Source organism: Hyaena hyaena, unplaced genomic scaffold, assembly GCF_003009895.1.
Source record: "Hyaena hyaena isolate Hyena2069 unplaced genomic scaffold, ASM300989v1 scaffold_2227, whole genome shotgun sequence".
Taxonomy (NCBI): Eukaryota; Metazoa; Chordata; class Mammalia; order Carnivora; family Hyaenidae; genus Hyaena; species Hyaena hyaena.
Genome location: NW_024082867.1, coordinates 12,770 through 35,662, shown reverse-complemented (window position 1 = coordinate 35,662; position 22,893 = coordinate 12,770). Strand labels below are relative to the sequence as shown.

The window sequence follows — 22,893 nt, the reverse complement described above, 5'->3', positions numbered from 1 at the left end:
GCTCCTAGCTTTAGGGGCGGTCCCCCATTGCCTAGGACCTGGCCCTGGCAGGATCAAGACAGAGGCTTATTGCCTCCTGGGTGCACTGACCAGATAGAGGAGGTGGGGCTCTGGATTGGTGAGTCTGCATATTAAAGGCATGCTTTGGGCTGACCCTTCAGCCTAGAAGTGCAGTGTCTCCCCAGCCGGGAAGGTTTTTAAGACACCGAAACATCAATAATATGCAGAAATAAACAGAATATCCAGAAGCATCTAAACATATGAACAACACACGCATCCTCATGGAAAGGCTCATGCAAGTCTGCCAGCAGGAAAAGGCGTGGTCCCAGCCACTTCCCTGCACTACTGCCCACCTCTCCTCTCCTGCCCCAGTATGCCACCTCCTGGTCTCCTCTCCCTTATTCTCCGTCTCCACTGAAGGTGACGTGTAGATGAAGGAGAACACTGCGGGCCCGGTGGTGCACAGCCGCGGAAGCAGAAGAAGGTGATTTATCAGCGGTGCTGAGAGTCAGCACCCGTCCGTTATGTGATAGAGAGACGGGGCCCTGGAGGGGGAAGACTTTCTCTCCCTCTTGTTGAATCCACAGCTCCTCCTTGCCAGGACCAGCAGGGAAGGTGCTCACATACGGAACCCTGTGAACTGGGCTGACGTCATCCTGGAATCACGGCGGGGTCTCAGGTCCCAGGCTGCCAGCAGCAAAGACAATGGAGCTAATAGAGGTGCCTTCTCCACCCTGGCTTCTCTGTGAGCCTCGTCAGCCCAGCCACGATGCTCTGTTCCACCTGCTGGGAGTCCCCGCTCTGAGACAGGTCACCCAGCGCGGGACCCTACTCCTTCCTCCACACATCCAGCTTTGCCAACTGCCTCCAAAGCAGGCACAGACCTGTGACTGTTCCCCGGGCAGGCACATCCAGCCCAACCCACCCCACGCTCGTTTTCTGCTGTGCTGCTATCAGTGTTCTACCTTGCGCTCCCGGAAGCCCCTGCTCTCAGACCACGCGGGCCCCTGATGCACAGATATTCTCTGTAATGTGTCAGGTGGGAGAAACCAGTCACACTGATTTTCCTCTTCTGGGATATTGTGGGACATCAGTTATTATTTCTGTGTTAGTCTACTGTAAGGGATTACATCACAGAATGATTGGTTTTCCAAAAGTATTACTATCTTTGTTTTTGATCTGAAAAATTACTCTATATCAAGCTGGAAAGGAGAGTAAAATATAAGGACTCATAAATAAATTCTGATTATTTCCTTTCTTCTTCTGGAATGTTTATATAAAAGCCTCCAGCCTGAAAATGCTTTCCTTGGAGCTCTTTGTCTGAGCCAGTACCAATGATGTCAGACTATGGTGTATGCCACTCAAACTTGTTTCCAGTTTAAACTCTAGGACATTGAGAATATAGCCTACAGAACATTAATGCTAAAAGTTATAACTTTTAGGAAGTAAAGCGACCATGAAAAATTAAAATCCACTTCAGTGTTTGTAACAGAGGTAGAACAGACTTCTCACCACTTATACTTCAAGGACAAATGATAGGAAAACAAACAGCCACGGCCAAGGCCACAGGTACCTTCTCCATCCTCACCACGGACCCTAGATATCAGGCTCAGAATGCGACTAAAACCTATTCAATCAATAATAATAATCATAAAAAGTGTGTCCCTATAACTCCATGGAACTACTTTCCATAAATTTTCACTTAATGGAATTGAGCTGCAAGTGGTTCTGAGGCATTCATAGTGTTCTCATTGTCATGTGGGGACACAGCACAAGAAGCCCCCTTAAATATCAGACCTCAAGGTCAAGGAGAAGAGAAACACTGCCTTTGTGTTTCTTCCCATCCTGAAAGAGCGTGCTTAGGGGTCGCACTGATGGAAGGCGAGAAACAAAGATATAAAACGGGACGCATTGTCCCAGGAAGAACAAGGCAGAACATGCAATACGACACATACAAAATGTGTCCAAAGGAAAAAGACAAAAAGCTCTTTTCTCTTGCCATAAATAAATAGAATAAAAAAGCCAGCAGAAGAAAAGTGGGCACACAATGGAAGACGGTCTGTAATGTGTGACTTACTATCCATGTATTTTTGCCGGTGATAACACTACTCTTTGATTCCGTATGCCAGGCAGTTAGGAGGTAATTAAAAGTAAGACAGTGTCTAAAGAGAAAGGTGACAGCAAACATTAAGTAGAATGATCAAACTACTTTCATGGAAGTAGGAAGGCATCAGTGATCGCTTTAAATCACCATCTCAGACCTGATAAAGATGATGCCTTTAAGCTTCTATTTCCCTTTCAACCTCACGAACTGATTTGAAAAATAATAAGCTGCTGTTTATGGAGCACTTATATTCTTAAATAATGGTTGTAACAAGAAGGAAGACGATGGTCAAGGGAGGAAGGATTCTTTCCAGAGCTGACCAGGTTTTAACCAGTGACATCATCTCTGAGCTCGGACTGCCTATGTGCGGATGGCATTCTAGTACCTGGGGGCCTCATTTCTTGGGACACAGCAGAAAGTTACCCGCAGTGATTCTCAGACCCTGCGTGCCTGATCTCCACATTGGATCAAAGCTGCCACTCTCAGCTCTTTCAGGAGATAAAATCAAAAGTCATTTGTGCATCTTCACACCCAAAATGGAAAATCAGTTAACTCTGTCACTCCACCAGAAAGAAGAAAATGCGTGGCATTCAATTTGCCATGGTATAGGATGGTGTAAAGGTAAAACTTGTCTGGGTCCCTGGTCATCAAAAAGAAAAGAAAAAAAAAAAAAGCAGATAAATCGCAACTGACTAATACTGGAAAAGTCAGAAGTCTCAGAAGTGCCAGTTGTTCATATTTTCTGCAATGCTCTTAACACTAAATTAGGAAGGATACTAAATAGCATTGGAACTGACAGACTGTAGAAAGTGTTATCAACAAAACTGCTCAGAGATAGAAGGAAGCCTTAGCTTTAAACGTCAGGTCCAAATTGATCTGTAGATAGAGAAAGGTTCCCTCCTGGAAAAAAAAAAAAATGCAGCCAAATGCTCATCAATAGAGACAAAAGATGAGCTTGGCAAACTAATTATAGTGCCCGTGAAGCTGTTTGATAAGCCACAGGACAGAGACAAAGCTCTCTGTTAAGAGAGCAGTCGGAGGCTCTCCACTCAAACTGCCAACTGCAGCTAACATGAACATCTCTTAACGAGAAATGTGCAGGGGGTAGAAAAATGAAGGAGCGATACACTGAATGAGACAGAAAGCTCCAGATCGGTCAAAGGCGTTGCCTGAAATGTCTGGACTTGGTTAGATGCCAACGCCCAATGATGCAGCAAAAACATCTGCAATCAACCGCTCAGAGGAGACCTACATTCAGCACAGCCCAAACTTCCCTAACTCTTCATTTCCAATTCTACACAGCTGGGGCAGGGCGACACTGAGCCACGGGCTAGGCCAAATGTCGCTCACGGGGGAAATAATGAGGGCTCGATATCAGAAGAGCCACCTCGTCCTGCCTGACGCAAAATATCCTTGCGGATCAAGCTTTGTTCCGATCATCTGTGACTCTGTATGGGCTCGAGACGTGTAGGCTTATATGCATTCAGTGCGGAATGAGTCCCAGTCTGCTGGTCTCAACAAATGTTACTCTAAGCTCCTGAGAGAATCTGAGCCAGTAAGAATACGTACTCGAAGGTTCAAACTGGGATCGTGCTGCTTTGAGAAGAGAGAGGCTTGTGACAACCAACCGTGGAGATGCTCGGGTAGGACCTCCCTTGTAGAGACCCTCCCTGTAGAGACCCTGTGCAGGGCTGATGGCCTCCCGCTGCCCTACGTCCAAGTGCACGGTGCGCCAGCTGAGGCCTCCAGGGCCACTGGAGCAGGCCAGCTCCGCCTGACGCTGGGTCCTCTGACAGGCGACCTTCACTTGGGGACCCCTGTCGGCGCGGTGAGGGACCTCAGAGCCACACTGTGGTCTGAGGCCTGTCCCCCCCGCCCTCCCATGCCCTTCTCTGCCCGCAAGTGCCACCCCTAAAGGCTCTTTCCTCCTGCACCCATCCGCCCCTCTCTTTCCCCTTCCTGCCACTCCCTCAGCAAGTCACCCGTGGGTCTAAGCCCGTCTGAGGACCCGAGCGAGCAGACGTTTGCATCCACAAACAAAGGTGGCCATCGGCCTTTGATCCCACAGGCTTCAGATTGCACCTACGGAAGAGACCAGACGGGTCGGTCAGAATGTTTGTTTAGAGTTAGACACGGATGGCAAGGCTCTTCCGACTGTAGGGCTTGTACATACGATTTAAATTATTTTCTTTTCACAGTAGGGTTACTAGCCTGATAGAGGGTGTCGGGGGGGGGGGTGCAGAAGATGTCTGCATTTCACAAGGCATCTGGCAACATCTCACGTTTGACGACACCTGGTCTGCGAAGGGTGTAAGCGCCGTGTGGTGACGGACCCTGACGGAGGCCGTCAGGGGGCACTTCCGGGGCAAGGCTGTGAGGGGCGCGCGGGAGAGGCCCCCTCGGGGGGACGGAGAAGGCCGGGGAAAGACCCAGCAGGCAAAAGCTGCGATCCACACGGATGTTCCCGCGCCGTGTACTACGCGCCAGCCCGTGGATCCTTCGCGTACACAGAGCCGAAATGAAATCCTCCAGGCAAGCCTCTGAAAGAGAGAATCTCCTCAGGCTGAGGCCGAGGAAGCCAAAGCACGGGCGGTTTGTTTAACTTGACGGAGGAGGTACGGTTGGTCAAGGCCCAGGATCTGGAACCAGGTCTCTCAGGCCCTGTGCGCACGGCAGCCCCAGCCTCCTGGGTGCGGTGCGGCCAGACGTTGACTCGCAACGTGCAGTGTGCGAGAGCGGGCAGCCGGGGGGCTCCTGGGCAGGATGCTTTCCGAACTATTCAGAAGGAGACCTGCAGGCCGTTTTCACCAGCAGCCAGTGTCCTCACCTGCAGGGCAGTCAGGGCAGCGCAGGAGAGGCCGCGCGAGTCCTGGGCTGCTCCCCAGACACCAGCAGCACAGGCGCCCCACGGCCGGGTGGCGTCTGGGGAAAATGTTCAAGGGGGGGGGGGGTGTAGGTCAGGTGACGAGACTGCTCCTCCCCCGTGATGGCGCCTGTAGCGGGCCTGCGGCGTGCCCCCTTCACAACAGCTCACTTCGGGTTTACCTGTGGGGGGCACTGCCCCCCAGTCGAGCTGAGCCTGCATTTGTGCCGCCAGCTCAGCGAATCGAGAGCCTTGCATCCTTGGCCCTTCTCTCCTAAGACCTTCTCCAACTTCAGTCCAGGCTCATATGCAGCCTACAAGTACAGACAGCTCGGCAGCTCGTCCAGGGGAAGGGGGCCACTGGGTAATTCTGCGGGCAGGCTCTCTGCTTCCTAATAGTCATGGAGAAACACTGGGCTGCTGTTTTCACAGTAGCATTCTAGATACTGTGCCCTTATACTGGCTTTTCATCTTTTCTGTCTCAATTTCCCTGCTTCATTTCCTTGTGATCACCTCTCAAAAAAAAAAAAAAAATAGCTGGCTCTAGTCCTTGTGATAGGCTGTCCTATCAGGTAACTGAAACTAAGCCAGGGACGGGAAGTGATTCTAGAACATACTGAGGACGGGATCTGGTACGGAGTCGATCACAGATCATCGCTCCGTTTCTGATTAGATGGGGTCAGTCGGTAATCCCGGAGCGCCTGCATTACAATTACTAAGTCGCACGGGAGGTGAGTGGGGCCAGGGCAGGAGCAGACAGGCACAGGGTCACGCAGTAGCGCTAGCGCCCGAGCAGTGTGAGGTGATGGTAAATAAGAAGGCCATGGATTGGGTTGACTCTGGCTCCCTGCCTTCAAAGGCTTGAACAAAGAGAGAATGTAGACTCGGGCTGTTAGTCAACTCTCAACCCAGGACATGACTCATGCTAACAGTGAAATACCTCCTGCAGCCATTGGACAAAATGTGCCAAACATGCATCCCAGAACTCACTGTTAAGGCTGAGAGCTCAAAGGAGACCGAATGTCTTAGCTCAAGGGGTAGCCTCTCCAGACGTGAGGGCCCCCACAGGAAAGACGCAACGCGCCATAGGAATGTGCTCCTTGGAGGAACATGCCGACACAGCTCATGGCACCTTGAAGCCTCGTAGGGCGACTCTCAGACGTCTGCAGAGTTCAGGTAGAACCGCCTCACTTCCCATCGCGGCCAGTGATGCACCTGCAGGCTGTGGGCTCCACGGATCTTCAGCCCCACCGGATTAGAGGTCTGGGGGGGGGGAAGCCAACGGCAAACATCCCACCAAGGGACAGAAAGGGACAGTTTCCTCTGAAACTGGAGCTCTGATGGGTAGTTTTAGACTCCTTATTTCAGCATAAAAAAGGAGGTGTGTTGTTTAGTGTCATTGACTCTGGTTACTCTTAGGAGCTCAAGTGGGGAGGGAGAATGGCTGCAACTTGGGGATTCCTGGGGGGGGTCCTCTGGTCCTTGCATGCCTGGTGATTACCCAACAGACCACAGTGACAACCGCTGCCAAAAAAGGGCAGAGCAATCAAGTATGCAGATCCGTCCGGGCTGAAGGCCTGTGTGTCTCTACAGCCTGAGCAACGCCAACGTGCAGCAGTGTGGGCGATGGTGGGGGAAATCAAGAAGGCTGGCTGCCGAGACAGCTGATAAATTCCAACAGTGGACCGGCTGTTAGCTGCCGCAGGGAGCTTGTCCTCCCAAACCGCCGGCATCAAGCTCTCTGGTAGAAACTGTAGTCAGCCTCCACCTTTGAAACACAGTGGCAGAGTAGGAGCGGACCCAGTGAGGGGTGGCCCCGTCTGAACAGTGCGCTGGCCCGAATGTGGCAAGAATGTAGCAGATGCCGTCGGCATAAATCATTCTGAGCCTCCCCCCCCAGTGGACAGAGGCACATGAGCTCAGACTCACCTTGTTGTGCCTCAAAGGCGCATGGCCTGAGTCAATGCTCCAGGGTTTGCTGAGATGCCAACAGCACTCGCTTGGTCTCCTTGTAGGCCCAACCTGAAGCGAATACCCTTGGGAGTGACCTTCAGCCAATGGGAGATGAGTGTCCGGGAATAATGGCTTCAGTCTCCTGACTTCCATGAGGACATTTCTGAAAAGTCTTCCGTTCATTTCACAGACTCTGAGCGAATTGCACGATTGCCTTTGGCAGCAGAAGCAGTAATGCACACTTATATCTTCTTCCTCCCGCCGTATCTCCCTCCTTCACTTGTGCCTCCTGAGATCACCTCTCAGACAAACTAGCTGCCCTGAAACCTCTTCTCGAGCTCTCCTTTCGGAGGAAACCAAACTAAAACACCCAAGATGTCTTGAAAAATCTTCATATTTTCTGCTGATAACAAATGTGCTCACCCCTGCTGGAATGGTAGCAGGACTGAATATTGGATAAGGGGTGTTTATTATTTAGAGCCAAGAGCAGTATGAGTCTGGGGTCTGTGCCAGGTTTCAGATTCCTACTGCTCTGCAGAATCTTCACCATAAAACGTGGTGGAGATGCTGAACACCCACAGTCACAGTCAGACGAGTTATTGCAGCTGGAATTTTTAAGTCACTCACATAACATATTTTTGGAAAAAGTCTACCTCAGAGCAAAATTGGAAGCTTTGGAAGGAAATATACCTTAAGGGCCTATAGTTTTGTTGTTTTTTTTTTACCTTTCAGATTCCCTTACATATCCAGGCTATCATTAATATTGCTTTGGGGCATTCCAAGTTGTCCCCGGTGAGCAGTCTGCTTCTAGCTCTAACCACTTTCTGAGAAACATGAAGTTCAAGCAGGGTCTAAAAGCTTAGATCAATGAGTCATGAAGAAGCTAAATGGGATGAGCAGCCTTCACAGAGTTCCCAGCCCCAAGTGCAACATGGAGTGCTGACAGATGCTCTCACGGGCACCATGGTTAGAGTAACACTTAGCGCTTAGCTGTGTCCAGGCCCCAATTGCCTGAAATCCCGTATATTCCCTAGCCATGCCTTTGAAACATGTGGTATGACTCTCATTTTTCTAAACAGAGGAAAAGAGATTAAAAGTGACTTATTTCATATTAGAGTGGTCAAAACTTTAAAAACTGGAATTTAGTAGGTCTCGGGTTCAGGAACATTACTCCTGTGGCTGTACTCTGACGTGTCATCCAAGAAGGGTTTTTGTGTTTGTTTTTCTCCCTTGAGCTATTTCCTGCAGTGTCCTAGATGCACGTGCTGTCAAGGAGTTCTTTGAGGGGTGCCTGGGTGGCTCAGTGCATTGAGCATCTGACTTTGGCTCAGGTCATGATCTCACAGTTTGTGAGTTCGAGCCCTGCGTCGTGCTCTGTGTTGACGGTTCAGAACCTGGAGCTGCTTCAGATTCTGTGTCTCCCTCTCTCTCTGCTCCTCTCCTGCTTGTGCTCTCTGTCTCTCTCTCAAAAATAAATAAACATTAAAAATAATTTTAAAAAACGAGTTTTTTGAAGGGGCACTGGCTTCAAGCTTTTGAGAGTGCTGAATGTTTTTGTTGCACTCAACAGGCCATAGAGATACTGGAGATTTCAGAAATCATTGTTGAAGACAGTAAAAGAATATTTACTCTCCCTCACTTACTCTGAATAGACAAAAGAGGAGGTGCAAACTATAAGGAAGGAACTGACAGGTGCAGAGAGCAGAATGGGCAGCTTTTTGCGTGCCCACCAGTAGGCCAAAATGAAGGTACCATCCCTTTATTATGCTACCTGAGTTGAATAACTTTTCCTTTAGAGTGCTTCTTGCGGAAAGTGTGCAGAAGGACTTCATTTTTCATGTTACAAAATTTCCTTTCAAAGTGTGGCTAAAATAAATCCATTAATTAAATGATTTTGCATGAACTTTTCGCATAGATAAAACTCCTGAAGTTCTGGTCACAGACGAATAATTTTCTCAACATACATAAATCTAATGAAAACTAAAAAGTATAGAAGAAGATAATTAAGCTAATAGGAATTACACTGATATAAATGTAAAGTAAATCCTGATACCTAAGTGCCATTTTCTTACAAGCCCCTGAGATGCTTATTGAAAATACAGGATTCCTGGCCTCACCGAGGACCACTGAGTCAGAATGTCGGGGGGTAGAGCCCTAGTTCTCAAGTTCTCTTAAGCACACTCCACCCCTACCCCTCCCCTCTACCAGTGCGGGACTTAACGACTGAATCCTGGGAAGTGTGGACAACTCAACTCTGAACGTTGTATCCTTGCCCCCCACGAGTGGACAGCAAGTTGCGTAGGAGTTCCGGTTTATACAAGCATGCAAGCTGGGATTCGTTTTTCTCACATACAAAGTCGGGCTGTGAGTGCCTCCTTCTAACAGTGCCGGGGTACCGGGGCCGGCGTCTGCAGGTGCCCTGGATCCCGTCCTCAGGACTGCCACCACACACGAGGAAACTCTACTCCGCTCACACTTGAAACGCCTGCCGTCACCCTCAGAGGGTACAGCCTAAGGACATGTGCAGTCATCGAGAGATGCCAGGTGTATTAGCAGGGCTCCGTCTGCCTCTCTCTCTGATGTCTCTGTTCAGCTGCCCACCTCTCACTGTATCCCCTGTAGCCATTAGGCTACACTAACAGCTGATTAATTGCTCTACTCTTTTCCTAATTTTTTTTAAAGTATTTACTTTTGAGAGAAAGAGAGGAAGAGCACGAGTGGGAAAGTGGCAGAGAGAGAGAGAGAGACACAGCATGTGAAGCAGGTTACAGACTCTGAGCTGTCAGCACAGAGCCCAACACAGGGCTCGAATCCACGACTTGTGAGATCATGACCTGAGCTGAAGTCGGACGCTTAACCAACCGAGCCGCCCAGGCGCCCCAAATTGCTCTATTCTTTTCAATGATGCTGTGGGCATAAATTTCTCTAAGCTCTGTTATCCTCGGCAGGGATATTTTTGGAGGCTAATATTTGAATTTTTTTTATTTTATTTTGAGAGAGAGAAGGGGAGAGAGAGAGAGAGAGAGAGAGAGAGAATCCCAAGCAGGCTCCATGCTCAGCCAGAGCCCAGTGTAACACTGGATCCCACGGCCTGAGCTGCTATCAAGAGGCTGATGCTTAACCGACTGAGCCACCCAGGTGGTCTGAGGCCAGTATTTGTATTCTGTTCTCACTCTGGGAGAACATTCTTTTTCCTCTTTCTTTTTCTTTTGGTTACCTCTCATAAAGTAAATGACCTTCAATTTAGCTTGCTATTCTAGTGCAACTGCCAGGGTTCTCTTAATACCTTTCCATAAAAATCCCTATTGTTTTGGAGGCATGGGCGGGGCGGGGGGGGGGGGGCCTCAGTCCAGTAAGTGTCAGGCTCTTGGTATCTGCTCCAGTCACGATCTCACGGTTGGTGAGTTGGAGCGCTACGTCAGGCTCCTCACTGTCAGTCCAGGGCCTGCTTGGGATTCTCTCTGCTCCTCCCCAGCTTGTGCGCTCTCGCTCTCTCTCTTTCAAAATAAATAAACTTAAAAAAAAAAAATCTCCATTGTTTTTTTAAAGCAGCTTTAGGCCTGAATACTCCACTCTCAGCTCCAAATAAAGTCTGTTTCATTGCGTAAAGCTTCAGAGCCCTGACCGGATTTGCTCTCTGAGCAAAATCTCTCAGCACTGTCCTTGGGCTGGGACGCTCCTGATTTATGAGCAGGATGCTGGGCGGAGGCAGCAGGCGTGGGTGATCTTAGCTCGCCTCTGCCAGCTTTGATCCTCCTGGTATGAATGATCCAGGGGGAAGGTGATTAGTACCTGCCAGAACGAGAGCAGAAACTTGGCCCCATTAGGTGGGGGCAGGTCGAAGAAAGCTCCAACCTCCTAGGCTTGCTTGGAATTTAGCCCCTGAAACCTGGAGCTGGGAAGACAATAGGAAATGCTGGCATCCTCTACCTCCCCAAAGATACCACCACCCTTGACCAGGAACTCTGAAGTGTTCTTAACTACATTCCTAACCACATTCGTCTGAGGAGTGCAGTGTCCCTCTTGCGGAGTCTGTGGGGAGGAAGGAAGCAGGTCGGGTCAAGCGACAGACTCTGCTCTAACCAAGATTTAGTATATATATATATATTTTTTAAAAGATGTTTCTTCATTTTCTATATACCCTTAAACCAATTTCCAGAGAATATGTGTGTGTGTGTGTGTGTGTGTGTGTGTGTGTAACTAATATTCACGAGTTATGGTTGTATTGCTGGGGACACATCTGTGGAGCTCTTTTCTTGATTCTTTAGACCTGTTAACACATTACAAAATTTGCATCTTCATCTGTGGTTATTTAGTTGCAAGTTTTTCTCATTTGTCTTCTCATAAGAGTTGCAGTGTATTATTGTGTCATGAAAGTTTAAAATGAAATTGTTCAATTATTTCCCCTTTATTGGATTTTGAACCTTAGTTGGAAAGGTAGTCTCTCCTACCATGTTATAAAATAGTTCACTCATTTTCCCCTAGTACTTGTACAATTTAATTTATACATTTAGGTTTCCAAACATTTTTAGTTGATTGAAGTGGGTTGTGTGAGGTATAATTTCTAAATTACCTTGTTCTAAATGGCTACTTACGTGTTCCAAAGTAATGGCTAAAAATTCCATCTTCTTCTCAGTACTTGAGATTGCACATTTTCCACATAGATTTTAGTTGGTTTTAGACTCCATTCTGTTTTACTGGCGTGTCAATCTATTTATGAGCTATATTCTTTTTCTTCTTTTTTAATGTTTATTTTTGAGAGAGAGAGAGGAAAAATAATGAGTAGGGGAGGGGCAGAGAGAGGTGGACAGAGGATCTGAAGTGGGCTCTGCGCTGAGAGCGGTTAGTCCAATGCGGGGCTCGAACTTATAAACCATAAGATCCTGACCTGAGCCAGAGCCTGACACTCAACTGACTGAGACACCCAGGTGACCCTATGAGCTATACTCTTAATTCTAGAGGTTTTATGCTTTTAAATGGTTAGCCCCTTCAACTCAATTATCCTAATGTTCCAGGGTTTTCTGGAAGGTTCTTATTTATGTATTTTAAAATTTGATTAATTCTAGAATTAGCTTACATAGCTCCAGACCGAGAAAATAAAATTAAGCTTGTTGGAACGTGCGACCACCTGAAATTTACACATTAACTTTGGAAATACATCTTTCGATTGTGTTATTTCAGAAACAGCAGCACTAAATATTCAAAAATATTTTTAAAAATACACATGCAAAGTCTAAATGAGGAAAAATCTAAGATACCACTGAAAAGCAGGAAAAAAAATGAGTTCAATCAAATGGGCAGAACTTCTATAATTTTGGATATAGTAAGTGGTGATTTTCTCTTCTGACACACTTTATGCATTGTTGATTTTGGTCTATAAGAGAGCAACTGACTTTTGCATTTTAACTTCATAACCCGCTAAATTACTGATTCTCTTGTTGTTTAGATTCAGTTTTTCACTGATTGTCTTTGGTTTGCTAGGTATACTATTATAAAATCTATAGATATTTTTTTCCTTTCTTGTAATTGTTATGCCTCAAATTATAGATCTTGTCTGAAGGATTAGCTAATTCTTCCAAAATAATAATTTGTGGTAATGGATATTTTAGTAACTCTTGCCTTGTTCATGATTTTAGTGACAGTGTGAATGATGTTTCCATCTTAATTAAGATGCTGATGTTGATTTGTCTTCATTTTCCTGGAACAAACCCCGCTTAGCCATGATGTATCTTTTTTATGGTACTGTTGGATTCTATTTACTAATGATTTTTTAGAACCTTCATCAATACCTGTGTGATTAATCTGTAATTTGGTCATGCAATTGTTGTTGGAATCATCACCAGATTCGGGTTTTCCCTTCATAAAATTAATTTGAGCGTTTTCCTTATTTTATAAACCCTGGAACAGTTTAAGCAGCAATAGCATCTATTTGTTCTAGAAGTCTCTGTGTCCTTTCTGGGGTGTGACACTTTGATATAGTTCTCTGTTTCTTCTAAGGACATTGACATTCCAACCTTCTCTTCTTCCTGGGGTTGGTTTTGGCAATTTTGTTTTTGCAGAAATTCAGCTTGGTTCATCTGAGTTTTCAAACCGATTTACAAAGAACTGTGTAAAGTCTTCTCTGAGGAATTTACTTCACACTCCTGTAATTTCAGAAGATACTTTCCCTGCCAATTTTTATTTTGTGTATTTATGTTTCTCTCCTTTCTTTCTTGATTATGTTAGCTACTGATTTGTCTGTTAGGTTGGTTAGTTCAAAACACCAGCTTGTGTATTTATGTGTATGTTCTTGTTTTCTGATTTGTTAATTTCTTCTTTTCTCTTTCTTTCTTTATTCTTTTTTCATATTTATTTTTTTCTTTTTCTTGCTCTGTGAAGTGGATCTCTCCTTCACGTTTTTATTATTTGTATTAAAAGCCATGAATTGGTCCCTGAACATTGTTTTAATTGATTCTACAGATTTTTGTATAGTTTTTATAATTTCTAAAAGAAATCCTTCAATTTTAATTTCCCCTCTTTGACTCAAGAGATGTTTATAAGGAAGTTTTAAAACAAGGAAGGGGCTCCTGGATACTTCAGTCTGTTAAGTGCCCAACTTTGGCTCAGGTCACAATCTCACGGTTGATGAGTTCCAGCCCTGCATCAGGCTTTCTGCTTCTAGCCTACTCTCTTTCTTTCTCAAAAATAAATAAACATTAAAAATAATAATAAAATAAAATACTGGTTACAAAGACTTTCCACCCTCTTTAAAAATTAATTTCTGTTTATCATGATCACTGAATACTGTTTGCATTACTCATTTTTAATGAAACATATTCAGATTTGGTTTATTATTTTTTTAAGTTTACTTATTTTCGAGAGAGAATGTACTTACTACATGCATGTGTGTGGAGCAGGGAAAGGGTAGAGATAGAGGGAGAGAGAGAATCTCAAGCAACCTCTGCACTGTCAGCACAGGGCCTGATGCAGAGCTAAATCCCATGAACCAGGAGATCATGACCTGAGCTGAAATCAAGAGCCAGACACTCAACTGACTGGGCCACCCAGGCACCCCAGGCCTATTTTTATATGTTAGAATTTGAATATCCTTACTTATTAAGTTTTGTTCCAATTACTTACTTGTCTTGGCTTGCCAATATTTTGCTCAAGTCTCCTCTTATTGGTGGGATTTTGATTTTTTTGCTATGCCTTTTGTGATTATTATCTATTGCTGTTATTTTTAATAACATTCAGAAATGCTTATATATTCATTGCAAAATTATGAGTTTACTAAACACCATACTTATGCAACATGCCAGATAATTCCAATCTACAGAGAGGAGCACAACTGCCCCTCATGTACCCATCACTGAGCTTTAATAGCTCTTCACTCAAGATAAGTATTGTTCCATTTACATACTTCCACCAGCCCTCCACCTGCTTTCCCTGAATTATTTTGAAGGAAATCTTAAAATAAAATTGCCAAATGTTCTTCTTTTTCCATGCTTTCAAATAGTTTAAGTAACAGTAGGATTATCTAATCTTTAAACATTTGTCAGAATTCTCCCTCAAAACCATCTGGGCCTAGTGCTTTTCTGTTGGTGTTGTTTGCCATGTCTTCTATTTCTTCTTTGGTAATTGTTCTGAGGTCAAATTTGGTGAAATGCACTTCTTCTAAAAGACTATGTGTTTCATCTAGTTTTTCAAACATATACAAACAGCATTATAAAGCATGTTTCTTTTGATTTAAAAAAATCCTCTATTTTATGGTTAATTCCCTTTTTATAGGTCAATATTATAAACTGTTGCTCTTCTTCTTCTTAAAAGCCACTATTGTGAATGAAAAGTTAAGCTTCAGATCATGAGAAATATTTGTAAGCAATATATGTGATGCATTCAAATATGCACATAACTATCAAAATAATAAGAAAACAGGCAGTCTAGTAAGAAAAAATGAACAGGGGTGCCTGGGTGGCTCAGTCGGTTGAGCGTCTGACTTTGGCTCAGGTCATGATGACACGGTTCGTGGGTTCAAGCCCCACATCGGGCTCTGTGCTGACAGCCACCTCAGAGCCTGGAGCCTGTTTCAGATTCTCTGTCTCCCTCTCTCTCTCTGACCCTCCCCTGCTCACTCTGTCTGTCTGTCTGTCTGTCTCTCTCTTTCAGAAATAAATAAAACATTTTTAAAAATTTTAAAAAAAGAAAAAATGAACAAAAATTTTGGACAGGTCCACAAAAAATATATGTGAATATCAAATAAGCACACTAAAAGAATCTCCACGTCATTAGTCATCAAAAATCACAGAGGGGCCTGGATAGCTTGGTCATTTGAGAGTCTGACTCTTGATTCTAGCTCAGGTCATGGTCCCAGGGTCATGGGATCGAGCCCTACATTGGGCTCTGTGCTGGGCATAGAGCCTGTTTGGGATTCTGTCTCTCTCCCTGTGTCCCCTCTGCCCAACTTGCTCTCTCTCTCTCTCTTTCTCTCAAAAAACTAAAAAATTAAAAAAGAATTAGAAATCTAAATCACAATGAGATACTCCTTTACAAATACTAGAATGACCAAAAAATGAAACAAAACAAACAAAATGACAATAGCAAGCACTAATGAGAATGTGAAGCAAGAGAAAACCCAAACATTACTCAATGCAAATGCAAAATGCCACGGTTAACTCTGTAAAGTAAAACATCACTAACGCATGACCCAGCAATATCACTCCTAGGTGAGATGCACACAAAACCTGTATATGAAAGCTTATAGTCACTTATTCATGATCATCCCCAAATGGAAAATGTCCTCATGTCCTTCCATTGGTAGATGGATGTTTTTAATGTGGCAAGTATAATGAAATAATATAATGAAATTAATGAAATACTTCTCAGTGATTCAAAACAAATGAACAATTGATACATACCAGGAGGATGAATCTCAAATATGCTTTGATAAGGAAAAGAAGCCATACTTTAAAAGCTATGCACTGTATAATTCTATTTGTATGATGGTGTGGAATAGATACAACTACAAGGGAGGGGAAAATGTCACTGGTGACCAGGCCGGGGGTCTGGGAGAACAGGTGACTAGATGAGGAGGTTGAGGGGGATGATGGAATGTTCTGTATTCTGATTGTCATAGTACTTGCACAACTCTGTACACTTGTAAGGCTCATAAAACCGTGCACCAGTAAGAGACTGTATTCATTGTATGTAAATATAAAAATAAAGTGGATAGGTAGCAGGGTAATATAAAGGTAAAAACAAATCAAGGGAAACAAAATAAACATATTAGATGTCTCCTGGGTTTTGCTACAAAATGTTCATATTCCTTCATGCCCCTCTGTGTGTCAGCAGGCTGACCCTTTTAGGCAACTTAACACACTACACCCCCTTTCCAATAGTCTTTTGGTGGCACAGCCACATGGGACTCCCACGATGAGATAAGAGGAGGGAGGAAGATAATGTTAGGGCATCGATTCTCCTGGCTCCTTCCCTGTGGGATTGCCTCAGGCTGGCTATGATCTTCCACAAATCACGAACATTCTTCTGCTCATCCTAACAGCATGAATCTCCCTTTACTTCACGGCATTTACTTCTTCCTGTGATCCTTTTTGATCTAGCCATGGTAACAATCCCCACTGATACTAGCTCCAGGGGATTACCTTACAAAGGTAAGAGGTTTCCTTACCTCTGTCCATACTTTTGTAAGCATTATTCTATTAAAACTTTCCAGATCATCCAATTTAAATTTGCAATCCGTCCCATGCAGAGATCCTAACTAAAAATATAGTGAATGGAGATTCATGAGAATAAATGTTCTGGGGACAGTGAGCAGGCCAGCTTCGGTGGATTAAGAAGATAAAATTTGAATAACTGAGAAATAAGGTAAAAGGCATAGAGCAAGGCTATAATCAGCAAGGTCACTATCTAAAACTAGGTTACTCTTAATTATGTGGGGAAAAATGAAACCATCGGAAACTTCTGAACAGCACATTCATATTATTACCGTAATACTTAGTAAAGATTGGCTATACGCAAGATGGACTGGGGTCGAAAACATGGAGTTTGGACGAACAATTGAAAGAATGATATATGACATGGAAGGCAAAGGGAGCTACACGATCATTATGCAGTGGAAATGACAAGCATAGACAATTAGATCTTGGAAAGTAAGTGGCTACAGACAGAACAAGAAAGAAGAAGAGGAACCACAAATGACTTTGCAGTTCGAAGTCTGGGGGGCTGGAAGAAGGCTGACATTATTGAAGGGTGACATTTCTTGGGAGTACAGGCTGATTTGCAAAGGAAGATGATGCTTGAAAGGTAAGGAACTCACCTCCTACCTCCATGTCAGGAATTTGCTCTCGTTGGTGGATTTGATTTCAACTTTGAATTTTTTTTTCTCCCTATGTTAAAGGAAACTCTCAAGTTATTAATCCCCATTGCGAACCAGCAGATGGCTCAGTGTGAAAAATTTATGTAATCTGAGTCCAGGGACCACTGGAAAGAGAGGCTCCAATCCCAGGAACAAGATAACACAATAATTTCTGTGTCTCGGCTCAACAGGTCAGACTGATTGATGGTTGGACTCAGGCAAAAGTTACTTGTGTTGAATTGGGAAAATGGAAAAACTGTCCAAGCTGAAAGAAAGGCTGAGAATAGAGCACATCGAGGAGAGGCTGTACCACTCACAGGGGTAAAGGTGAGGGGAATCATTATTCCAGATTATTTATTTATTTAGTAGTTTACCAGGCTGACTAAGGCTAATCACTGCAGTGAAGTTACTTAGCCTGGGAGGGAGGTGGTATTTGGATTCAAAGACCACAGAAGTACACGGTATCGCTCCTGTTCAAGTCCTTGCTCTGACTATACACGATCTATGTTTGGTGCAGGGTGGGGGGACCCAGCCATGCTGATCACACTACTGTATCTGACATCTGAGGAACACAGTTTATTATTTTAAAAAATTTTTTAATGTTTTTTATTTATTTCTGAGAGAGAGACAGCGTAAGAAGGGGAGGGGCAGAGAGAGAGGGAGACACAGAGTCCAAAACAGGCTCCAGGCTCTGAGCTAGCTGTCAGCACAGAGCCCGACACAGGGCTCGAACCCACAGACTGCAAGATCATGACCTGAGCCGAAGTCGGCCCCCCAACCAACTGAGCCACCCAGGCACCCCCATGAGGAACACAATTTAATAGGAAGCTTAGGTTCCTCATGCAGTTATTGATACTCTTGCTGCAGATGTGAGTGTAGCTTGAAAACTGGGGAAGAGAGGTGGTGGTGGTGGGGAGATGATGAACTCAAGTAAGTGAAAGGCAGCTGCAGAGGGAATACACCCCAGATGAAGAGTTATGAAGAGCCCAGTGCTTTTTTTTCTCTTTTGGTCTCATATAGAGTCTAACACAATACTGGATTTACAGAAGATGCTCATTAAATAAATGCTGAATAGAACTGGTACGAACCCACACTAACGGCAGTCTCACATACCAAGTAGTATATCATTGCTTGAAAAAGCCAAAAACTTGTAAGATTCGGGGACCCAACAAAGATGTTTAAGTTTTGAAAAATCCGATCTGCTTCCAGAGACTGGAAGTATAAGTCTCAAATATGTAAGGGTAAATAAATGTCTTTAAATAAGGGATAATAGCTAATATGACAAGACTATATATGTATGTATATATATGCATATATATATATATATATATATATATATATATATATATGGCTTATAGCTCAACAAAAACTGAAAGAATGAGGATGGACAGGCAGACTGAAATTACTACTCTATTTTTTTAAAAATTTTGAAAATTTGAGACGAAGATTTGAGTTAAGAAGGCATTTCAGAGAAGGTTCTTCAAATCAGTGATTTCTCTAACTTGAAACTGAAACAAGTATAATGCAGATTTGTTTGGACATACTTAACTGATAAATTTCTTTCATCTCAAAAGATTAAGAATAGATATTAAAGAGGCATTTCAATAACCGATTTAAATCCCATCACTTCCAAATGAGTAAGGGCACTGTAACAAAAAGCACTTGTAAAGGTCATCTTACAAAGTGCACTGCAGAATTATTTCCTCCTTGGATAAGCTTCCCCAACAGTGTTTCCCAGTGGTCAGAACTTCACGATTCAATGTTGACAGTAAAATCTTGAGTTTACGTTTTTATCATTGAATCAGAAGGTCATAAGAATCACTAACAGACACTGTAAAAAAAAGCCTATCCAAAAAGCCTACCTGCATTTCCAGAATCACTTGATAGTTTATTAGAAAGTACTTTTATCTGTGATGCTGGATTTTTCAGTTGTAAAAGATATCTTTGACTTTAGGTTTTTTTTCATTGTCTCTGTCTAGAAGGATTGAAGTTATAGTACATAGTCAGTTTATTGGGGGTAAGCCCCAGAAAAATTAATAAAAGAATACTCATTAAAATATATTTATTAATTACAAGTAATATGCCATAAATGGATTTATCAGTATTCCTCACAATAGGTGCTATTACTGGAACTTTAATTATGATGGAAAAAATTAATGTGCCCAGAATATATACTGCATACCTTGAGGGCAAAATCACTCTTACTAGTTCTTAATTTTACTGACAGAAATACTGAGGCCTATCTGTGAAATGCCCAAAGTCACAGAACAATACTACTACAAACAATATACTCACCGCAAACTCAAATATGTAACCTCATTTTTCATGAAACACACATCAAGAAATAATTTTTATTTTTATATCATCAGTAATAGCTACATAATGTAGCTACAACTTAGCTACATTAAGGTATTTATAAGAATCACTATAAAATGCAATGGAGTAACACCTCTCAATGTCAATATATTTAAGCAGACAGTAAAGGAAATTTTAAGTGGACAGGTAGACAGGTATTTATTAAGTTCTTGATATGTTTTTAAATTATTAAAATCACCAAAGCTCTAACAAGTCCTTCCCAGCAGAGACAGAATACATCAAGAAACCTAATTGAAGGGCTATTTCATTTAAAAACAAAATGCATTATCTTATTTAAAAGTTTATTAATAAAAATCTCAATGGGTTCTTCTCTTCAGGCTTCGAGAAGAGTAGAAGTTCCCTTGGGAAATTTTCTCAGCTTTCCTCAAGGCTAAAGAACTTGGTTTTATATAGATTAATAACCTTAGAATTTTATCCTCAAAGAAATATTTAATAGCCTGATGAATTATGGTATAGTGCAAGTGACTTCTATGAAATGTTATCTTTTACTTGTTTTCAGCACAGAAAAAAGGGACCTCGTAAAATTGTAGTCTCCCTTCTTCAATGCAGTTTCCATTACTCTCTGAGTTTATCAAGAAGAATAATGATGCTTTGATTAAAAAAGGAACACCAGTGCTTCTGTAGTCAGACCTCACCAAGGCCAAGGCTGCACATTATTCTTTTGCTCTTCCCCCTCCCCCCCCACGCAACTGTGACAGAGAACAATGGTGAAACACATCAGATTTTGACAATTGCGTAAGGGCGGCTGCCTGTCTTCAGTCCCTCATGAAACATTCACAAAACCACTGCCTTGCATATGCTTATCAGTCTTCTGGTTTTCCTCTCTATAAACATGTAGAAATATGCTAAAAGAGGCAAAATCTCTCAGTCTCCAGCCCAGCAGCCCTGAGTCACTATCCCATTGTGAATTAGTGTGATTCTAAGATCTAAACAGAAAGGGCAACACAAGAAATGTATTATATTCTATATCTTTTCAACTTCTCCCTCCTCACTATCACTCTTGGGTTCAGTCTCTCATCACTCCTAACCTGCCTTCTTGCAATGGTCTTCCAGGTGATTTGCTTGCTTCCTAATTCATTCTTCACTCAGGTCAGCACTCTAGTCTCTCACTGCCAGAATTTCTAAGCCTTTTAGGTTGTTGACCCCCTCAACCGCACTCTCATACATCCCTCACAAGGGGAGAATATTCTCTGCCCCCCAATCTGCCTTCAAATCTTTTTAGATTTCAAGCCCTCCTTTACTTTCCCCACCTCCTGTTTTTCTGAGCTTCATGTTGTTTCCCGTCCAAGTTAGGTGAGTGTGATTTGATGAGAGTGCTTCATTATAAAACCTGATAAGTTTCCAGCGAGTTCAAGAGAAGTCATCCTGCAGAAATATTCATGTGAATCAGTTTTTAAACACGGGGATTTCTTATCTTTCTCTTCTTAATCTTTAATGATATTTCTTTCACATTATTCCAATGAGACAATTTCTGGTAGTGTTAAAGGCTAACATCTTATATATTTTTAATCATTTTAAGCACATAAAAGGCAATTTGACTATTCACAATGTACTGTCGGAGTATTTTTGAACACTGGAAACATTTCTGGGCAAAGGGAGTGCACTGTTTCCTGAACTGACATTGATCTTCCTTTTAACATCATAACTAATGTAAAAGTTTGTGAATATTTTCTACATGTTGGGCTCTACATATGACCACAAGGAGTGCAGAATGAGTCACATGGTCCTGTTGTTTAGGATCTAGGTGTGGAAACAGTCCATGTGTGAATGACTGGTGCTGTCCTTTATGGAGGAGACAATGAGGTGGTATAAATCCTACTGATACTATTGGTTCTGACTAAGATAAACGAGGTGTACAAAACTAAATCTGAGCAGAAGCTGGTTTTTCTACTCTCTTCACCATTTTTTTCTTATCAAAGCAAAATTTTGAAAGCCATACACATTCAACAATGTAGAATTTGGTGTTCAAAGCCATTTTGTCCCAGAGAATACACTATGCTAAATGGTATCTGCACATAGCCCTTTATTCCAGCTCTTAGGACCAGATGTACTTCTGAATGCAGAATTATGCATATTTTAGGGAAGTGAAACAGTGCATGCATCTTCCACTAAAAAATACTCCCAGAGGAACCCTGAACAGTATCCTATAATCAAACACATTAATGTGTTAGCAGCAAAAATCATGACTATTCACTTAGGAATAATGAAGTTCATAAATGGCCTCTTATCAAGATAGACAAGGTTTTGCAGCTAAATAAGCAACAGAGACAATTTTAATTTTTTCCGTTTTTGTGGGTTTCAGAATTGTAGATTGAGGCTTTTGGATCTGTGATGTTGAATAAGTAGGCCATAGATTCTGCTCTCAAGGAACCCAACAAGCGTTAATATTTAGCTAGTGCATACTGGTAGACACATACTGGTGTTAAAATATTAAAATATTTTTTCCAGTGATTAAGTGTCCATTGTCCCAAACCACTCAAGGACTCTCCCTTCCAACCCACCCATCTCCTGAATGCCTGGTGCTTCCCCTGCACTTACCATGACCCAAAAACTGAAGGAATAGCTTGGGCTCCATGGCCAGCCTCTGTGTGGTTGGTGGGGGTCTGAACCATACCAACTGTTCAAAAGTTTGAGTATCACTCCTGAAATCACATGATACTACTGAATTTCTTCCAGTAGACCCAGAGAATTTTGACAGAATGAGAAGAGGTTGGGAGAACTAAGGAGTCCTGCTTCCTTTTAGTTGTAACTTTTATAGATCAGAGGGGTTTAGGTATGCAAAAAGCCAGTGAAATCATCTGTAACCCTAAGTTTCTACTGTCCAACAAGGACAGACAGTCCCCAAGAGAGCAAGCGGGGAGGGATGGCCCTGGGAAAGAGTGTCTCCCATGATTTCTCATCGGTGGCTTTCATAATTATATTATCTTTACCTCATGTAGGGAATTCCATATATGCTTGCTGACATTTTTTTTCAACAGATGTGAATTTCCAGCATGGCACTAATGAAAGAGAACATGATGTGATGAAAGACCCATTGTTAAGAACTTCTCCATTATTTTTTAGAAATAGTGCCCCTGAACAAATTCCAACCTCACTGAGTGTTATTTGTATTTTTCATCCTTAAACTGAGTATTAATAGTTCCTTTCTGATGCCAGGATGTTTGTAAAAATATGAGATCATATGCATTGCTAAAATGATATAAGACATTACTACTTGTTTGGTTTGGTTTTTGTTTTTATCAGATTGAA

At 43.0% G+C, this 22,893-nt stretch overlaps 1 long non-coding RNA gene and 1 other non-coding gene across 2 annotated transcripts in view; one reads left to right on the top strand and one right to left on the bottom strand.

Annotated features, from left to right (window-relative positions):
• LOC120227362 overlaps positions 1–22,639 on the bottom strand; it is a 28,261-nt gene extending 5,622 nt beyond the window's left edge. Inside the window, exons 1-2 of the long non-coding RNA XR_005527234.1 lie at positions 22,575–22,639; positions 20,895–21,009 (exon numbers count right to left, since the gene is read on the bottom strand). This is a non-coding gene — a long non-coding RNA (uncharacterized LOC120227362). The remainder of the gene's footprint in view (positions 1–20,894; positions 21,010–22,574) is intronic.
• On the top strand, positions 14,865–14,949 carry TRNAQ-UUG. The gene has a single exon. It is a non-coding gene; the product is annotated as a tRNA-Gln (tRNA).
• Positions 22,640–22,893: the final 254 nt, after the last annotated feature.